This window comes from Gopherus flavomarginatus, chromosome 13 (assembly GCF_025201925.1).
Source record: "Gopherus flavomarginatus isolate rGopFla2 chromosome 13, rGopFla2.mat.asm, whole genome shotgun sequence".
Classification (NCBI taxonomy): Eukaryota; Metazoa; Chordata; order Testudines; family Testudinidae; genus Gopherus; species Gopherus flavomarginatus.
Genome location: NC_066629.1, coordinates 28,251,790 through 28,272,154, shown reverse-complemented (window position 1 = coordinate 28,272,154; position 20,365 = coordinate 28,251,790). Strand labels below are relative to the sequence as shown.

The 20,365-nt window shown below is 51.3% G+C and overlaps 1 protein-coding gene across 1 annotated transcript in view; it reads left to right on the top strand.

Annotated features, from left to right (window-relative positions):
• Nucleotides 1-213: 213 nt before the first annotated feature.
• Nucleotides 214-20,365, top strand: part of FXYD6 (FXYD domain containing ion transport regulator 6) — a 57,255-nt gene continuing 37,103 nt past the window's right edge. The window contains exon 1 of the mRNA XM_050921511.1: nt 214-306. The gene's annotated coding sequence lies outside the window, so the exon portion shown is untranslated. The remainder of the gene's footprint in view (nt 307-20,365) is intronic.

The window sequence follows — 20,365 nt, the reverse complement described above, 5'->3', positions numbered from 1 at the left end:
AGCCCTCCCCACCCTCCTTGCAAATTCCCCTTTGGCTGGTGGCTGCTAGCCCCGCACTCCCTCAGCCCACGGTGCAGCCAGCCAGCGGGGACGGGGCACGCGTGGCTGAAAGCGCCACGGAGCCACTGGCAGCGGACACCGATGCATCTTGGCTCTCGCGTTTAACGAGCTCACCAAGCCGGGCTGCCCTCTCCCCCACCCAGGGCTCAACTCCCGGACTCCGCGGGCTCCTCTGCACGGGAGAGGCGGCGCCAGCGGAGCCCCCACGGTCCCGTCTCTTCCCCCGGGCTCGGCGCGGGACTGGCGGTGAGTTCCCGGCGGGGGTTCTGCCCGCAGGGCCCCCGGTTCGCGGCTGTGCTCCGGCCCGGGGCTGCGGGGCAGGCTGGAGAAGGCGCCGCACGCCCAGACCTCCTTCCCGGCTCCGGGAGCGGCGGGGTCCGCGCCCCCCTGCCTGGGCCGAGCCCCCACCTAGGGCCTCGCGTTCGGGGTGCAGGTGGGTTAGGGGGGAAGCGGGTTCCTGGGGATCCCCCCGGGTTCCAGACCCCGCTGGGCGGGGTCAGTCCAAACCCGACTCCTCTTGCTCTTATTTTATCTTACACGTAAACAACCCCCCCGCCCTCCATGGGCTGCCTGTCCCGGGGGGGCCAGCCCCCCTCCCATAGCGGATTGTAAAGCGAACTCCGGAGCCGCGCCTGTTTACAAGTGGTGGGGAGGTGGCTGGCGCTGCCCTGCTCCAGGCGACGTGACCTGGGAGCTAACTACATGGGAGCAGCCAGAGCCTTGCTGGCCATGTGTCCTGCCCCGACAGCCCCTGCCCCTTCCTGGCCCCCGATGCTCCCTCCCTCCCTCCCACCAGGAATTCACACCCCCAGTGCGCAGAGCTCCAGCCCCCCCCCCTTGGGAGGCTAGGGGGGGCATGCATTGTGCTTCCCCTACCCCTGGCTGGGAGCTGCGGGGCATGCACTACCCCGTGTCTCTTCGTGGGGCATGGCTGGGAGGGTGTCGCCTTCCTGCTGCCCCCCTGTCTGCCGGGCAGTGCTTTGTTAGCAGCTTGGCCTGGGCTGGCACAGGAGGGCGCCTGGTACTTGGAGCTGGCGGCCTGCAGGAGCCCCATTGTTCACGGTGCCTCCCCCTGGCTGCCTCCCACCCAGCTACTTGTTGGCGCTGCGTGTGCACATGTCTCTGTCTCTTCTTTTCATTGTGAGGCCTTCCATTCCAGGCACGTGACCTGCCTTGTAGTTGCCATGTCAACTCCCTGGTACCATGGTTCCCCCGCCCCTCCCATGGTTGCCTGGATACCATTTATCCCTGCCTGGTCTGGAAGGATGCTCTTGTCTTGCATGCTCCCCTTCAACCCTCTTTCACAGGCAGCCACACAAGCGTGTGCACACCGTACAACCCAAGGGCAGAAATATCTTACAGATCTTTAGTGCTAGGTGCATAGTCTCACAAGTATCCTCTAGTACACACAGTATGATCCGCTTCCATACACTCATATGAGCATGCGCACAGTCACACTCACAAACACAGTCACTGTCTTGCACAGTCTCACACACATGCACACACACACCCATCTTGCATACTCATCCAGACACATGCACAAACAGCCTCCGATACACACAATTACACACACCTCTTTTCACAATCACAGACATCACTTACACACCCTCACATCCCTTCACACACACATTCCCATACGCACAGCCACATCCGGAAAGCAGTCCTTTTAATCTGATTTTAGAAAAAAAATCCCCTTTGCCCAATTGGGTGTTGTAATGCAAGCGGATTTGGAGAAGAGCAAAGGAGCATCTAGTTGTGTATATCAAAATATTTTGAGATACATTTTCTTACGTTAGTAGATATTTTAATAAAGCTGCAGTAATATAAACAAATCAAACACTTTATCCTGCAGAGGAAAAGGGAGGCCCTATCCATACCTAGCTATATCTTCAGTTAAAGAGTCCTGAAAATTGTATATCTGAATCCATCCAGTGGAGTTCAGATCCTGAAGGAGTGATTTGCAGGAGGGATAGTGACAGGTGGCATATCTGGATCTGTATAAGCTTTACAACATGAAAGCAGCCTCTGAAGAAATGTTTTCAGAGCTGTATGCGGTTTATGACTGACATGAGATTCCCTTGTACCATTTCAATGTACACCACCTGTTTGGAGGTGTCGTCGTGTGCCCTGTTCTCAGCACGACATGAAATTTCTACTCCTGTAGGTTGTTTTCACTAACACTTAACTCTGTGTTGAAAACAAAAAGAAAACCTTATTAAACAGAGGGGAAGCTCCAGAGAATTAAATTCCTTTTCCCATATGGAAAATGTTTCTGCAGAAATACAGCATGGCTTTGAGTCGAGCAGCAGGGGAACAGTAGCTGAGGAATGACAGATAATGTTTTAGATTCACAGCTGTTCTAGACGCTGCAAACCAAGGACAATAGTTGCTAATTCCAGGCTGAGAGGACGTGTATAAAACATCAGTGTTAGTTATGATGTCCTCTGTAGACTCATTGAAGAATCTGACTGATGTGGAGTGAGTTGGTTGCCATCATGTTGCTATGAGATTTGTGCTTTACTTTTAGGTTTTAATTACGTGTGATTGCTTGACACATGCTGGCCTGGATAAAATATTGCACATAGCTGTGAATTTGTCAGTAGTTTAAACTTCTGTAGTGGGGACAACTTTCAACTTTCATGGAGGATACGTCCATCGATGGCTTTTAGCCAGGATGGGCAGGAATGCAAAACCATGCACTGTGTGTCCCTAGGCTCTGCTTTCCAAAAGCTGGGACTGGACGACAGGGGATGGATCACTTGATGATTGTCTGTTCTGTTCATTCCCTCTGTAGCACCTGGCATTGGCCACTGGGCTACATGAACTATTGGTCTGACCCAGTATGGCTGTTCTTGTGTCCTTAAATATGTCAAACTAGAAACTTAAATCTATTCCTCTCACCTGTTTGTGCTCATGGTGTTTCTTTCCATAATTGCAAATTATTCAAGGACTGGTTCTGGCACTTGCTCAGGCGGGGAATGAATAAGTGCTACTTCTGAGGACATGCATCTGAGGAAGTGGGTATTCACCCGCGAAAGCTCATGCTCCAAAACGTCTGTTAGTCTATAAGGTGCCACAGGACTCTTTGCTGATTTTACAGATCCAGACTAACACGGCTACCCCTCTGATACTTCTGAGGACATTCTGCACCAAAAAATAAAAATTCTGCGCACAATATTTTAAAATTCTGTAAAATTCTGCAATTTCTAGTTCTCAAATAAATGCAGAGGATCCACCCTGGCATTGCCGAGTGCAGACCACGGGATGCACGAAGATGGGAGATCAATGTGCAGCTCCACCCCCCGGAACGTGGACTCAGCTGTGAGGATGCACCCAACTCTGACACTGTGCAAGGGTCAGAAACACCCCAGAGCCCTGCACCCAATGCCAGTTGTGGGCAGGCAGGCTCCAGCAAGGCAGGATCCAAGTGTGGAAGGGGTTAGTGTGGGAGGCTTCAGGTGTGGGTTGAGAGAGTTCTGTGTGGGTCATTCTGGGTGTGGGCGGCTCAGTGGGGGATCTGGGTGTGGGGGGGGCGGGGAAAATCCGGATGCTCAGGGGCTTGTTGGACAGTTCTGGGTGCAATGGTAAATGGGACTCTGCAGGGGAGTCAGGTGAAGGTGGTTGGGGCTCAGCAGGGGGGGTCTGGGTGTGGGGGGATAGAGCTCAGCAGGGCGTCTGGGTGTGAAAGACTTGGGGGGGGTCCAGATACTGGGGGAGTGGGGTGGGGATCCACGTGCAGCTGGTTGGGGCTTGGTGAGGTGGGAGTCTGGGTAGCTCATCAGGGTGGCCCAGGTGCAGGAGGAGTGGGACTTATTGAATGGAGGTGTTTCTGAGTGCGGGGGTGAGGCTCGGTGGGAGGGTCTGGGCATGAGGGGGTCTGGATGCATGGGGGTTGGGTGCATGGGGGAGCAGCTCCCTGTTCAGGGATTCCTCCCCCAGCAGCTGAGGAGTGATGGATGCAGTAAGTGGGAGTGGGTGGAGTTTGCAGAGATTCCTGCAGCTTGGGGAGAAATTTGAGGGGTGAGTCTGATCCAGCCCCCAGTGCTGTGCAAGGAAAGAGGAAGTTCCATCCTGCCCAGCCAGGATTGACAGCTGAGCCCAGCGCAAGGGTCGGAGTCACCAGCTGGTTCTTTCCCATTCCCCACAGTGATTTACCTCTCTGCCGGCTGCCCTGGGCACCTGAAACATACTGCTTGGGAGGGTCACTCTTGTGGCTTTCCTTTACTTCCCTGTCAGAAAGTCATTTTTCTGCGGGGAAGCAAATCTGTGGAGGACATAAATTCTGTGCATGCGCAGTGGTACAGAATTCCCCCAGGAGTAAAGCGCAAAGCATGATTAAAATCAGAACCAGCCAGAAGAACTCAGGAATGAGGAGATGTGTCGTGTCTCTGTCTCTGTCTCTATGCTGGCTGTGCTGCCATTAATGCTAAGGATACCGAGTGGGGAATTTTCTCTCTCCTCTGTCGGGTTTTGTTTATGTACATGCAGTTAAAAGCAGCCATTCTTTTTAAAATGAGAGCAAATCACTTTGGAGGGGGTGGCAAGAATATGGATTCTTTGACAGTTTGCTGACTAACACAGTATTCCAATATTGTCAATATCAGCAAGCTCAGTGGTCTAAGCATTGGCCTGTTAAACCCAGGGTTATGAGTTCAATCCTTGAGGGGGCCATTTAGGGAACTGGGGTAAAAATCTGTCTGGGGATGGGTTCTGCTTGGAGCAGGGGGTTGGACTAGATGACCTCCTGAGGTCCCTTCCAACCTTGGTATCTCTATGATTCTAAAGAGGGTAGAACTAGCATACCTTAGGCTTTTACTTCACTGCTTTCCAGGACATAGATATTACAAACCAGATCATAGCAGGTAACATTTATTCGTATTAGTTATCCATTGTTGCATGACACCAGCAGTTCCTGGCCCAGAGATCTCGCGATCCAGGATCTAGCCAATAAGCAACAGATGAGTAAACAGATCAATGGGGAATATTGGGAAAAGGTAGAGGCAGTAGAGGTGTACTTGCATAAGATAGTTGTTACAGTGGTCTCGGTAGGTGTTAATCAAATAGAGGGAACATTTATGAAAAACAACCTAAACAGAATCTCCACTTCCCAGCAGCAAATTGTGCACTGTCTTGGTTTGGCTTCGTCAAGAGACAAGTTTTATTTGTCTTGTTCCCCTTCCTTGCAGTGGATGCTGTTATTTCCCAGCCTGACTTGTTCCACGCAGCCTGCTGTTAGCACAGCGTTAATCCCATTTGAGGTACTCCTTGAATAATGGACTAGCTTGGCTGTTTTCCGTCTGCCAGGTTCTGTGTTATGAGATGCACATCATGTTGACGAGCTGAGGACTGAGGGCCAAGACAAATACTTCCAAACTGATTTGGCAGCCATTCCTTGATGTGTTAGGACATGACTGCCGGGAGCCAGGGGAAAAAACCTGCAGAAGATGTGTTTTGTGTGATCTTATTAGTAAAGAATAGGGCTCAGGGCCAGGGGAAGAGGAACAGAATCTCACTGTAATTTTGTCCAGTGTGATCTGCGATCATTCTTGTGATCTTGTTGTTCTTGATTGACCCTAATCACGAGTGATCCATGTGGATTCTGGTGGCATCTGAGATTAGATCACTCAGTGGAAGCCTGTATTGAGGTTTGGGTCCCTGGGTCTCCTGAAGAGCACTAGGATTCCTTTGAGTATCCTCTGCTTTTGGCAGCTATCCCAAGCCTGTAAGTGACAAAGTAATCTTAGCAAAAGCTGCTTTGTGTCTCCCATCTTACCCGCATATAAATCTGCGCAGACCTGGCAAGTTATGAGTGGTGTCTTGCATGTTACAAGGATGTAGGCTGGAAATCTATCATTTAGAAACAAGAGACATAATAACAATTGCATGAGAAGCCAAACTGATGCTGAAGTGAAATGGCAGAAGAGCACATATATGCATAGCTGCAAGTGTCCATTCTCACAAGTACAGTCGTGCTTCCTTCAGGCAACTGAGCAGCCCTGTCAAGGGCTCTGGGGCCTTGTGGGGAAATTGGAGAATTTAACTCGGTCTGAGCTTTGGGAGATGTCCCGAGGACTCTTGAAGGAAGAAGGCGACTGCCCAGCGTTATCTCTGATGGCTGAAACTTGACGGGCTGATCTATTTGAAACAATTAAAAATAGGTGTTTAAAGTTCTTTTCAAGTCTCTTACAGATCAGCTGTCTTGTTCTTGCGGAGTTTTCAGTGTTGTTAAGGGCTGCAGAAGAGATGGGGGTTGTCTGTCTGGCTTTCACCCCTCCCCGTCTCAGTGATGTGAGGAGAATGAAAAATTACAAGGGGGATTTTTGAGGAGAAAGCAGGAAATCGGGAGAGAGGTTTATGACTTGCAGTATGTTCGGTATAGGGCTGTTGTGCAGGTGAGCGCAGTGAGCCCATGATCATAAAGTTGAAAATATCTGCCCACCTTCGGTGTGGCTTGATGTGGTTGTGTGAGAGGTGAAGTAGCGTGTATGTGTGTACTCTGGCCTCCGTCCCATGTAGGCTTGTGCCTCTAATGGCAGCTTTCCTGGAGGCCTGAACCAAAGTGCCAGAGCTGAGGCATGAACGGGGTGGAGGAGACAATGGGGTTCTAACCAAAGCAGCCTCCGAGCTGGAGACACTCTCCTCCTTACTCAGCCATCCCTGTCTTCAGAGACACCCCAAGTCCCAACAAACTCTCTTCTCGTTTACACCAGCAGAACCCAGCTGCCTTCGGCAGGAATGCACCGGAGGAGCAGACACGCTCGGCACCTTGTGTTGCCATTGGCGTTGGTGCCAAGTGTGCACAAATGGGAATGGCAGCGTTTACATGCGCTCTGCCCTGACTTTGCATTGGTGCAGATGATGACTCCCATGCCATGTGCTGGGATGAGAGCCCCCACGCTGTGTGGCCATGAACAGCTGAGCTGCAGGAAGGACCTTGCAGACATAACCCATGTCCTCCCCTCCTTCTCCCCATTAGCCCTCTGCTGCCACACAGCCTCTTCTAGCAGATGCTTGATAGTGGTTTCCCCTCTGGCAGGGGAAGATAACCTCTCGCTAGTGCTGTCCTCTCCCTGAGAGAGGGAGAGTGACTAGGAACTGGAGGTTTCCCTGAGAGCCAGCCTGAGCCTACGCGCATTGCATGGAGTGACACATGCCAACAGTGCCACTGAAACCACTAACAGCGTATTTATCACTTGGGTTATGGTAACGCCCAGAGGCCCCACCTGAGATCAGGGCCCCTGTAGACAGCCCCTGCTGTAAAGCGCTTACAAAGGCAGGACTGTTATCCCTATTTTACAATTGGGAGAGAGGCACAGAGAAGACTGTGACTTGTGCAAGGTCACCCAGTGGGTCAGGGGCAGAAATCGAACCCAGATCTCCTGAGTCCCAGTCCAGTGCCGCTCACAAGGCCACGTGCATCCTTCCGCACCCTGTTGCATTGTGAGCTGGGGACCGAGTTTGGGAGCGGATAAATTCCAGGCCTGGAGGCTGAGTGGCTCAACATGAGGAGGGAGCCAGGCCTCTGCCAAGTAAACAGCCAGCAGTGGTTACTGTGCACTGGTGCCTCCTGCTCTAAAGCCAGTGAGAAAGCAAGGCTGCCCAGGGCCCTGCGTAGCTGGCCAGGGCTCTACACTGCAGCAAGGGGAGGGGCTCCTGCAAATGTCAGATTTGAAGAAAACTCAAGTGGGCCCCAATAAACAAAGCCCTCCTGTTTGGCCTACGATTTGTTCACCATGTGGCCAAGCTCTGCTTCAGCAGCTCGGCTCCTGGCCCTGCGTTAGCATGGGGTTGGATAACATACACGCAAAGGAGAGTAATGGTAATGACCCAGCAAGCACGGTTGATCTCTCCTTTCTGTGGTGAATGCTGTCCCAAGGGAGTGTGAGAGTTTTTGAAAGTAGGGCACACAGTATGGGGAGGCTGTGTTGTCTTGGTCACAGTAACTAGGGATTGGAAACCAGGACTCCAGGGTCCTATTCCTGATTCTGCCACTGACATGGTGTGTGACATTTGAACAAGTCACTTCACTTCCCTGAGCCTCAGTTTTCCCCATCTGTAAAACGGGGATAATGGTACTTACTGGCCCTACAGGGTATCCTGGGAGTTGTTGGCAAAATATGATGAGGAAAGGGGAGTTACTATGATTTAATGTTAACAGCGAAGCAAACAAACCCTCTTGCCCCTTCCAGAGAAACAGGCAGGATCTTCACTCCTGAGATTTTAGGGGGAAGTCGCTATCGTAATGAGTGTCATGGAAATAGCTAAATGAATGAGAAGGTCGTCAGGATTACTGGTGATTGGGCGTGGTGAGCACAGGGGAAGTTGGTCCTTACAAATGCTGGCTGTAGTGTCACACTGCAAATGGAAGGGCCTGATGCAAAGGCCACTGAAGTCAACAAGAATCTTTCCATTGGCTCCAATGGGTTTTGGATTAGACCCTATTTGCGGAGTGCCCTGGTTTGTTTCTGGTGAGATATTGTCCCCAAAAGCATCCCTCTCTTTTCTGCTCCCCGGACCAGAACCCCACCCAATGCCAAGCTAATAGAACACTTCCACCCTTTCTTGGCTGTGTCTGTAGAATGTGATCTCAAGGCTGCCTTGGCCCAGGAATTTTCTCTCTCAACTGCCTTGTGCCCTCTTGTCTCCCACCTTGTTACCACAAGGAATCAATGAGTAGTCAGAGAAAGCAAGAATCACTGCATAGGTGACTGGGGATTGTAAGGTTCTGCACTGGCATATCAAGGTGTTCTGATGGCTAACTGATTGCGATGGCATCAGAATCCTGGTGCGTGCATGTGCGTATAGCCCAGGTTGCAAAATTGTCACAAGCATTTATTAGTCCAGGAATAAAATCTACTTGCCTGCTGTTTCTATGATGATGACAGTGAAAAAAGTGAATGACGTTTTACTGCCCTATTGCAAATTGTGGCTGGCTGTAGGCGAGAGGGAAAGGAGAACGTGTCCATCTGGTGTAGCTTGGCTCAGTTTTCCCATGTGTCTAGATCTCTATTTATAATACAACAGGGAACAAACATGTTTTGATTAAAGTCAGATGGAACTACATTGCCTTCCTGACTGATGGGGATTTGTGTGTTTGCATTTTAGCAATATTTGATGGCTACAGATTTAGTGTTACTGAGGGGAAAAACATTTACAAACGGTGTTTATTAAACTTATAGTTTGGCTTGAAGGACCCAGTGCTGGCTGGGGCAGCTCTGCCTGAAGTAATACAGACACTCCTTCCGCAGCTATTCTCATTATTTATACAGTGCTCTGCTGTAGGGATGCCTGTACCGTAGGCAAATAACCCCGTGGCTTGGCCAGCTTAGTCTAAAGGCGCAAGGCCGTGCAATGTAATCAGGCTGTAGGAAATGTTTGCACAATCATTGACATTTTTTCTTTTCTCATTTTATTCCAGTCTCACAAAAACAGCTGTCAGTCTGATTTTATGAAAAGCCCATGACATTTCGCACAAATATACTCATTTGAGGGAGAAATGGGCTCGTTTTTCACTCCAAAATGATACCGTTCTTTCTCTAGTGAGAACTGTGACAATTCTGCAGTTTAATTGGTATGAAGATGACTTTTAATGTGAAAAAAATGAAATTTCATTTATGTTTCAATGTGAAAAATACCCAATTCACTAAATATCATGGAAAAAATGGAACTCTGGCGCCAAACCCCCAGGAACCAAATGGAGAAAAGAGGCACACAAAATGTTAGAAAACAGTTTTTCCCATTTGTCAGAGCCAGTCCAGATTGGTGTAGGGTTACCAGAGCTGGGCTGCTCCCTAGGGTTGCAATACAAAGGGTGCACTGCTTAAACCCACGTGGACGTTTCCTAAGCCATCCTTCCTGGCTGCGGTGAGGTCAGACAAACCAGGGAGATATTTATCCAGTATGTGCCCATTGCACAAGTCTGGGGGAGTGTTTGCTTCAGTAAAAAACATTTTGGAAGCCCTTTCTCAGTGTTTGCATGCAGTGCATGTGAGCTTTGCCCGAGCCAGGACTGAGTAAAATCTGACAGTACGTCCTTTGGGGTTTGGCCCGTCACCGATATATAAACCAAATTCATTCATAATGTGTTGCTGATGGCAATCCTGTGACATGGAGTCTCTCAAAAGCCACAGTCCCCACCGGTCACGCAGCCTGCAATTTAAAGGGACTGCTCTGGTAGGGAAGTCTGCTCCTTTGCTTCTGCCAGCTTCCCTTAAGGCTATTGCTGTAGTTATGAAAACTGGAGTCCATTGACTTCAGTGAATTTTGGCTCTGGCCTCGACGGGATGCTGTGCAAGCGAGTCTGACCTGCTGCACAAGCAGGAGAAAGAGGAAATCCACACAAATCTCTGACTTTAAAATAAAAAAAAAAAAAAGTTGCAGCTCTTCTGGCGATCCCCCAGGCAACTGAGAGCAAGCCGCAAACTTAATGCGTGTAGCAAAACCTCGCTGCTAGCCACGCGAAAGAGAATGGCCCATGCTCCAGAGCTGTAAAGTTACCAGAGGCTGTGCCTCAAAGCTGTAAATTACAACTGTTGGAAAGAACCCAGCCTCCACAGCATTTTAGCCAATACAACCACAGCCTGCAAAGGCACTGACCTTGATTGTGTACGTGGCAGAAGACAACTGCTCTGCACTTGGTTACGTGGGTGTAAATCTGGGCAAGCCAGGGCACTCTGTAGGGATGAATTACTTGTGCTGACCTAGTCCTGTCCTTTAACCACCCCCCCCTGCACCCCAAATAGTTTTAATTTAAGATCAAATTGCAAGTTTAACGTATCTAATGAAGTGTTCTCTTGTCCTAGAGGGGTTACTGCAGAAGGGCCAAGACACAATTTCTGCATGAGGTTAACTGATGTTTTTTATTAAAATCTCATGTTGCCTTTCAAATGCACAGGCCACGATGCAGCAACACTGACTGATCGGACCTACTGGGACCAAACTTTAGGCTGGTGTAAGTGGATGCACTTGCTCGCCCAGGGGGTGTGTGCCCCACAGCCTTGCAGAGATCTCCCCAGGTTCTAGCTCTTGGTTCTGCCTTGCCTGGGCTTGCATCAGCCCCACATTTCATTTGGAGTTTCGAATTCAAACCACAAACTGACGAGCCAGGCAGGCTCACCCAAAACCTTTACGTGTAGGGGCAGAGACCACTGAGCTTTGCCTGGGTTCCACCTATTAATATTATTTATTGGCAGTGCTCCAGTCAGGATCCGGGCCCCACTGGGCTGGGTGCTCTGCAATGAGAATGGAAGAGGCAGCCCTGCCCTGGAGAGCTTGCAGTCTAAAAAGACAAAGACAGATTGGGGTAGGGGGAAGGATGCAACGTACAAGCGAAGTGACCAGGTTGGTGATGGGCACGTCTTGTTTATTTGTCATTTATTTATGTCCGTATTAAATAACTGATCCTTACTTGCCACTCTGCCTAGCTCCTCTTGGGTCTTTCCCCTCACCCGCTAAGGCCATAATTCTGACTGAAATGGTCTGGGGAGGTTGAAATGTCAGTGGGTTCGAGTTAGAAACCGGGTGGGAACTGACCTGACCGTTTCCATGGATCCATCTCAGGGCTCTGGTGGTGACACAAACCAGAGAGATTCCCCCTGGGCTTGCCACGCACAGCGTAGGTTTGTAGACTGTAAGGCCAGAAGGGCCCATGATGATCATCCAGTCTGACCTCCTGCCTAGCACAGGCAGGGAACCTCCCCAAGGATTCTTGCATCAGGCCCAGAACCGCTGGCTGAGGTGGGACAGAACGTCCGGAGAGACAGCTAGTCTCGATTTAAAGACTTCAGGGAACGCCCCCTTGGTAAGTTGTCCACGAGGTTCATTACCCTACTAAAATGTGTGCCTTATTTCTAGTATGAATTTGTCTAGCGTCAGTTTAAAGCCATTCAGTCTTGTGTGGTCTTTGTCTGCCAGAGCTTCCTGACATGGGTCTGCATGTACGTACCACCCTGTAGTTCAGTTCCTTGTGTGGTGAGAAACGGGATGAGAAAACACATGTGAAACCAGATGAAGCATTTCTTTGCTTCCTGGCCGAGGCTCTCAACACAATGCTGGCCTGCCACAAGATTGACAGGTACCTACCTAAGCCCTGCTCTAAGGATCAGCAGTGTGAATATGGACATGTTCCCCACACCAGCACCTTCAACCCTAACCTGGATGCACCTGCTGCTATGCAAAATATGGTGTGCTGTAATCACGTGGGAAATAATACGGGTCGTCGGCTTAGTGCACAAAGATACCCAAATCTGGGAGCGTAAGGTGGTAAAATCTCATTCCTTGGGCAAGTGAGTGATAGGGAAAAGAGGTGCCATTTGATTTGTAAAATCAACGGAGTCGCATTTGCATCGCCTTCTGCTGCTAACAACTTGCATCTTCTTGGGGCTCAGTGTCCCCTGGGTCTCAGGGACTTGACGTAATGGGGCAGGTTGCATTCATGGTTTTGTATCCATGCGTCTTTGTCCAACAGGGCTGCCCAGAGGATTCAGGGGGCCTGGGGTCTTCGGCGGTGGGGGTCCCCACTTTGGCTGTAATTTGGGGTCAGGGGGGTCCTTCCGCTCCTGGACCAGCCGCTGAAGTGCCCTGAAGACCCGTGGCGGGGCGCCCCTGCCACTGAATTACCGCCAAAGACCCAGCACTTCGGTGGCGGGTCCTGCTTCGGCGGTAATTTGGCAGCGGGAGGGTCCTTTGACCCCAGGACAGAAGGACCCCCCGCTGCCGAAGACCCGGAGCGGAAGAAGCTCCGGGGGCCCAGGCCCTGCAAGTGTTTTCCGGGGCCCCCGGAGCAAGTGAAGGACCCCGCTCCAGGGTCTTCGAAAAACTCTCATGGGGGCCCCTGCGGGGTCTCGGGCCTGGGGCAAATTGCCGCACTTGCCCCCCTCTCTGGGCGGCCCTGTTGTCCAAACCTGTTTCTATGTGCACAACAGCTGGTGTGTGTGCACACTATGTTAGAGTGTGCAGATCATGTAGGGAGATGCCAGCCTGACCATCACATGCAATTACATGGGCATGACAAATTGCATGAAGCTGTTTGCATATGCAAAATATCTTGCATCATTGTAGAGTTTGCTTCAGAAAATGTGACCCAGCATGTCATTCCATTTCCCAGAGCTTCCTTCTCTACAAATCATTTTGTTACCAGTGATGGGGCTGTCTTATGCTGCAAAACACCCCCGCAGACATACATCACTGACTGTGTAGCAGGAAACATAAGGCCGTATTGTTCGTTTTCCATGTGGGACACTTGTCTTGCAGCGTGCTGGCTGTACAGACTCACCTGAAGAGATGTCCCCTGAGAACTGAGGGCCTTTTTCATTTCATCTAGAACTGACTCAGCTGAACCACAGAGTGACATGAATTTAAACCAACAGTGTCTCCACGAATGAATGTGCTCCCTGACCCCCCATGTCACCTCCTGCCCCCCATATATCTGTAGCTGGTCTGTTTAATGGATATAGCGGAAGCTGATTCGCAGGGCAGCCGTGTGCTGATGGGTGGGAAAGTAGAAGTGTATGTGGGGTAACTGGGCACAAAGGACCCTTGGCACTGCTGGCCTGCAGCTTGGGGACTCAACCCCGTGCCTTGCTGATTTGCTAGAGTTTTGAGCCTGCTCTGCACTGGTGTACATGGCTGGGGCAGAGCAGAACCAGGCCCATAGCACTTGGTTCTGGCTGTCCCACTTCTGTATTGCGCTGGACTATAAAATGACTGTGTCACGGAAAGCCTCTGTGTATGTGCCTCCACCATGAGTTAGCAGGCTTGTCACGTCTCTGCTGGGCTCGAGGCACTGAGCGATCAGCACTCAACAGCCATTATTCACATTAACCCCCCTTGGGAGTGCTGGGAGAAGACATTGCTCCTCTCGTCTGAAGGCAGGGGTGTGCGAGAGCAATGGAAAGTTACTGGGAGCAGGGACCCCACCAGGAGCCTCTAGAGGGACTCCCGGGAGGATGGAAGGGATCCAGCATGGAGCCTGGATGGGATTTCAGGCTGCAGCAGCATGATGATGATTTTTTAAGATAAACTTCAGACTTCTAAAACAATCAAGTAGAAAACTATCGGCCTGTTTCACAGTGGCAGCAGTTGAGCAAGCGTCCCGCCAGGAGCGACGTGAATTTGTGTTGTGTGCACAGAGAGATGCTGGGGAGGGGTGGGGAGAATGGAGAGCATGGAACTGCCAGCGTCAGGGACAGCGAAGGGGTCAGGCTGTGGTGGTTTTTCTGTCTCGGCCACTCTCTTTAATTTTGCTGCCTGGTGCTGGTGGAGCTCTGTACTCAGGTGCTCTCCCATATTGGTTGTTTTTAAAGGGCTCCTGGAACTATGCTCAGCAAGAGCCAGTTGCCTGCCCCTGTTGCCTTCTAACTGCCAGGATCAGAGCACAGCTGTTCATGTTCCTGGAGAGCCACTGGCTTATTTATAGTCCAAAATAATGACTCTCTGAGTTCTCTCTGTGGAAGGAGGATAATGCTGGTTTCTTTGACTCCTCCTGTTCAGCCCTTCCCCATTTGTATCCGCTAGCAGGAGAATGGAATTGTGTCCTTGGTAAGCAGAGGGGCTGATTGTGCTCTCAGTGCAAACCTGGGGTAACCCCAGGGGAGCGAACTGGATCACGGGGGGCCCCAAATGGTTTCTGAGAGGGAGGAATGATAGCACCAGGGCTGAGCACTCCCTCCTCCTCGGGAGTGCTAGGAAAGGTGAAAATTAGGAGGTCAGGTGCAAATTGCAAATCCCTGAAATAGAAAAAGCGCCAGGGAGTTTTGGCAAGAGGATCATAGGTTGGTGATGTGCTGTTAGATCTAGGGCTGTTGGGAGGGAAAGGCTAGGAATAGGGGTAGGAAATTTTAGCATTAATTCACAGCTACTTCCATTGCAAAGCATTAGGGCTGTCCCAGAAAGGCTAGAGGTGAGATACGAGGTGTAAATATCCAGGCAGGAGGCTGGAGGTTTGCTCTCTATGCACCCAAGAGGACCTAATTCATCTACAGAACCCTTTATACAAATTGCCTCTCCAGTCTATAGTATTAGAAAGCATTTTCCCATAGGCGTACTATATATACACACACACAGTGGTAGGTATACAGTGTGCGTATCATATATGCACCCAGAGAGTGTTGGGTGTGCATGGAAGCAGCAAAGAATCCTGTGGCTGCTTTTACAGATCCAGACTAACACGGCTACCCTCTGATACTTGGGTGTGCATGTATTTCATTACACTGCTGCGTGTGCGTGCGTGCGCGTGTGCAGTTTGCATCTGCATCTGCAAATGGCTTATAATTAATGTTTGCAAAGTGCTTTGAAGATGAGAAAACATCTATGAGCATTAAGCATTATCAGCTGATGTCTGAAAAGTGTTTTTTTCCTCCTTTTGCGAAGACAGTAGAGGCAGGGCAGGGGTGGGAAGTTGTAACACCGTGTTCCATATGAGACAAGCTGGTCACTTTGCAAGTGTTGAGCTAACAGGCTGGTGAAATGGAAAGTGTTATCTTGTGGCAATTTTTAGGTCATTAATGAGATACCAGCATAGGAGAATTTAGAGAGAGAATTCTACTTGTTAGATACTGTTGTTTTTGTAGCTTGCCCAGAGCAAACTGAGATAATGACAGATTCACGACTGAACAATTTTCCTCCATAAAAAGCAAAACACCTATGTACAAGCAAGAGTGCAAATCCTGCTTACCTGTGTCCTGCAGGCAGCTGCATTGAAATCTGTGGGAGGCTCTGAGCCTAGCGAGGGTGAGTTTGGGGGCTCTGGTGATGGAGGAGGCAGAAAGGACAGCATGGGCCTGGTCCCATGAGATTTCCAGCCTGCACAGGATTTCTGGGTTTGGCATGAGATTTGGAGCCGTGTTAGGAGCCCTGTGCTCAGGGCCATGTCCTGTTTGCTGGATTCCAGCAGTCAGCCCATTATCTAGATCAAGTCAGTACTTTGGGACTGGGAAGGAATTTTTCCCATACCTCTGGATTGGTGAGGCAGGTCAGGTTTTTTCATCTTCCTTGCAGCACAGCCTAGGGGTTGGGTTCTGGGCAACAGGTGGGCTCGGATTCTCCCACTCCTAGAGGGCACAGTCTGGCCCTGTGGGAGAGTCGTCATTGCAAACGTTGGCAGGTGCCCAGTGCAGGAACAAACTGATTTAGGCCCTAGATCCTAAAAGGTAACATGGTGGGCATCCTGAGGCCACCTCCTTACACAACGAGGGCATCGTGCTAGGCCTCTGGGGGCAGAGGCAAACCAGGGGTTGGGATGCTACCCAGGGGGACCCCTTGCAATGTGCTGTATGGCAGTGCTGGGGGGGCGGGGGTTCAGGTCTGAAAGGGGGAGGGATGGTGTTGGTGGCTGGAGGTGCCCAGAGAATCTCCCAGTGTGGCGATTGGCTCCCTCTGTGGTGGGCGCCCGCCAAGAATTGGCAGAGGCTCAGTGGGGTGTGAGTAGCTGCGCAGGACCATCCCCCGACAGGAATCGTGGGTGTAAATTGACTCGCAGAGGTGTGGCCTGGTTAAAACCCATTCCCCATGTCTTCGCTGCCTCCTGCACGGCGAGGACCTGGGCGGGGTTTGGCTGAGAAGCAGAGTGATTACAGGCTGCAATGGGGTTAGTGATGCGGGATGTCACAGCAGTGCCTGGGCCCGAGTCTGCAGTTGCTGCTTCAGTGAGCTCCCCGGCACCTGATGTTTGTTTATACTACGGCTGCTTTGGTGCCAGAGGGTGTGGAGAGGGAATCAGGCTGTACTGACTTCCGTGGAGTCAGGCTGGTGTAATACTGTGACTGAGTGGGAACTGGGCCCACTGGGGCGGGGGTATGTCTCGGCTGTAGTATTTGTTAGATAATATATTCAACGTGTAATAAATCATTGATGGGCTATGTCTTTTGGTAAGCATGATCCAGCAACAGAGGTAGTCAAATCATGCAAAATATGTACCTGATGAATAATTTATTCTACAAACAATGGCATTATTAATAGAACATCAGAGTCAATTAACACCATTCAGCTTGACTTTTGACTCATGGAGATAAATCGTGTGTTATGCTCTGTTATATATTTTGCATGATGCACACTGCACATTTTGAGTTCGATAGTTTCCACATTACACTCAGAACAGTATTTGATATTTTTAAAGTATCTTGTTTACTTATCACCCATATCGTCTACAGAAAACAAGGCCACGCATTCCTGGATCATCAGCTGTTGGGCTTGCTTGGTGGTTTTTTTAACCCAGTAATTACATGAAATGATGTGATTCATCATGCAACGATAATTGCCTGGGCATGCTGCACCAACTGATCCCCGAGTTCTGCTGCACACTCGAAAGTGCCGAACCCAGAGCTTGGGAACGGCAGCAGCGGGAGCTGCATGGAAGGGAAGTTGAACCAAAGCCTATTTGGCCCGGTCTTCGTGTGGGGAAGATACCGATTATGATGGGATGTGGTTGTTCTGAAGAATGGCTCTCGCTCTGTCAATGCGCACTGACATTTTACAGCACCGAGATAAACCTTTACACCCACTCGAGATCCCTGCTCTAAGGCGCTGACAAGCCAAGGCCCTGATCTGGTGGTGGGATCCCAGCAGGTTGTCCCTTTCTCCTGGCCTGAGTCCTGCTGGCTGCAGTGGGATTCCCCACGATGCTTTGCAGAATCGGGCCTTAACCAACGAGATTCTTAAAGACTGAGACTCAATGGCCAGCAAACAAACTCTGAAAATGCTCCCTGGTACCGACCGTCCCCGTCCCCTCCGTGCTGGTGGGCTATGAGAGCGCTCACACCTCACAGGGCAGGGCTCAGATGTCTTAAGGGCTGGTGTTTTCTTTTTTTAGCAAAGGGAGAGAATTGTGAGTGGAAGCAGCTATCCCCACTAAGGCCAGCGGGGTCACGAAATAGCTAAGGAAGGTCCAGGTGATGGCATGTAGCTAATTCTGTTTGGAAAGGACAAAACTAGGGGGAGTGAGGGGCAGGGTGATGGGGCCGTGCGGGAGGAGAGCATCCCGCTCTGTCTCTCATAAGTGCTGCATCCACACAGGGCTGGGAAGTGTTTCTACCCAAACTGAATTATGCAGAATGAGTGATACGTTCCCCTTGAAGGAAAGCTCATTGCTTTGGCTGAGGCGTTATTCAATGATAGCTCCCTGCGGGTTACTTACATTATGTACACTGCACTCGCCGCCTTCCCTTCATTTTGTCCTGGTATTTGCCTGTCTGTCTTTGTTTGGAATCTGCTTCTTGTTTCCCAGACCCCTTGCCCGGTATCCAGGAGACACCAGCTGCGAGGGCAGCCATGGAGGTGCTCGCTCTCAGAGACCTCTGGCTGTAAGAACACACAGATACACTGAGTCAAACTTACCCTTGGGGTAACTCCACTGATGTTGTGAGGTTCCACCCGGGATGATCCTGGCCTGATTTTCTTCCCCCCCATGGCTTTGTTTGGTTTGGTCTCTTGGTTCCAGTAACTGCTCTGCATCCCTTTCCTCCTCTTTGAGACCCACACTGCTTTGCAGCAAACCCCAGCAGGCTGCATGCTCGGTGGATCCCAAAGGTAGCCCTGGGGGTAAGGCCTTGAGTGAGCCTTGGACCGGCGGCTTCGGTCCTGACGCCAAACCCCCGTCAGGTGGATTTCAACGAGCAGGTTCCATCCGTTCCCTCTGGTGGCTGAATGCTTTCCTGCCTGAGGGAATCTCCCAGAAGCAAAGTATGAAAGAGGGAGAAACCGAATGGCTCTCAGGGGATATAACTTCACCCTCCTTCACCCCTAGCTCTGCCACTTACAGCTGAGCCACCAGCCCCTTCCATCCTGCTAAAGAACCAACAGACCTTTCCTGTGGCATTCGTGGCAGACACCACGATGTTTTCTGAGGGGTCCGGTGACTTTGGTAGGAGCCATAGAAAGTCACAAGCCTGCAACCTTAGTGGGACTTGTGCTAAGCCATGGAGCTATGTTGGCTGATGGGTGTGGGTGCCCCCAACTGGGAGCTATTTATTGGGGGGTAGAGACTATTCAAATGTTCCCTTCCCCCTACTGGAAAGAAGAGTACCCTGACTTTTGCCAGCGATGCATACCCCTCCGTTCCAAGTGTGGGAGGTCTGACGGGTGCTGAAGGGGCATGTCCAGCCGGGAGTGCATCTCTGCTTCTGACCAACAGTGATGGCTGGTCACACCAACCTGACATCAAAGGGGTGCTCGTGGTGGGTCAGCGCTTCCAGCCTGGGCTAGGCAGACAGCACCCGCCTTGTGCCCTGCAGTGCCAGGGGAGGGGCACAAGCCTCTTTGCTGGCCCTTCTGGGGGGTGCGTTGAGTAACCACTGTTCTGGTGACTGGGGGGAATGCAGTCGCCAGGCCAGGGAGCATCGCCGTGTCAAGCCGGGGACAGCAAGAGGCCGTGAAGTTATCATTGACTCTCAAGCCACGCAAGCCGCTTTATGCTCCTGTATCTGGAGAGCTGTGGCTTGGTGCCCAGCTCGGCCATCCAGATACTGTGCTCCTGGGTACAAAGCAGCGCCATGGCTGCTCCTCGATGGAGGAGGCAGGGAGGGAGCAGAGGGCCGAGAATAGGAGACTTAGGACCCAGATCCGCCATGGGCAGCCCTGACGCCGTTCTGGCCAGAGGGGCATCAGCAATGGCAGCAGAAGGAGAAGGAGACAAGGCTGGGGCAGTCGGCGGGAGGGGTGCAACCATGGCACTGGCTAGACTGAGGTTCAGTCGCTTGAGTTGGGGAAAGGCTTTGTCAGGGCTGAGCCACTCAACGCCAGCGTCTCTCTCCATCTGTCCCCCAGGGAATTGAATTCCTGCTGGGAAAGGGCCCCTTTCTTGTCTGCCTTATTCCTGCCCAGCAGCTGCAGCCGTGTTCCAGCTCTATGCTCTCAGCGCTGCACAGAGCCTCTCCGTCTCCTCTCCCCAGATGTGAGCAGCTACCGGCAGTGCTATACCATGTATGGTCATAGAGTCCGACCGGCTGGGGCAGGGGACGGCTGACTGTGCTCGCTGCCCACAGGAAGGGCGTGGAGCTGATCCCACGGGTCCTGCTGTGTTGGGGGGGCTGGAGTAGCGCGCAGTGAGTCTCCTGATCTGGATGTGCTTTGCTGAGCTACAGCAATGGGCGGCTCCTAAGATGGGTGCTACGCCCAGACACAGGCCAGCAAGTGCTCTGCAAGCAGATGGATGGCCCTGCCTAACACTGAAGCGTGTGTGTGTGGTGGGAGGGTGGGGGGGGCGGGTTATACATCCCGCTTTGCAAGGCGAAGCTGGTCCCCTCTCCACACTGGCCTCAGAGCCATGTTAGCTCCAGCATGTCTGAACGCAGCCCTGGCCAGTGGAGATACA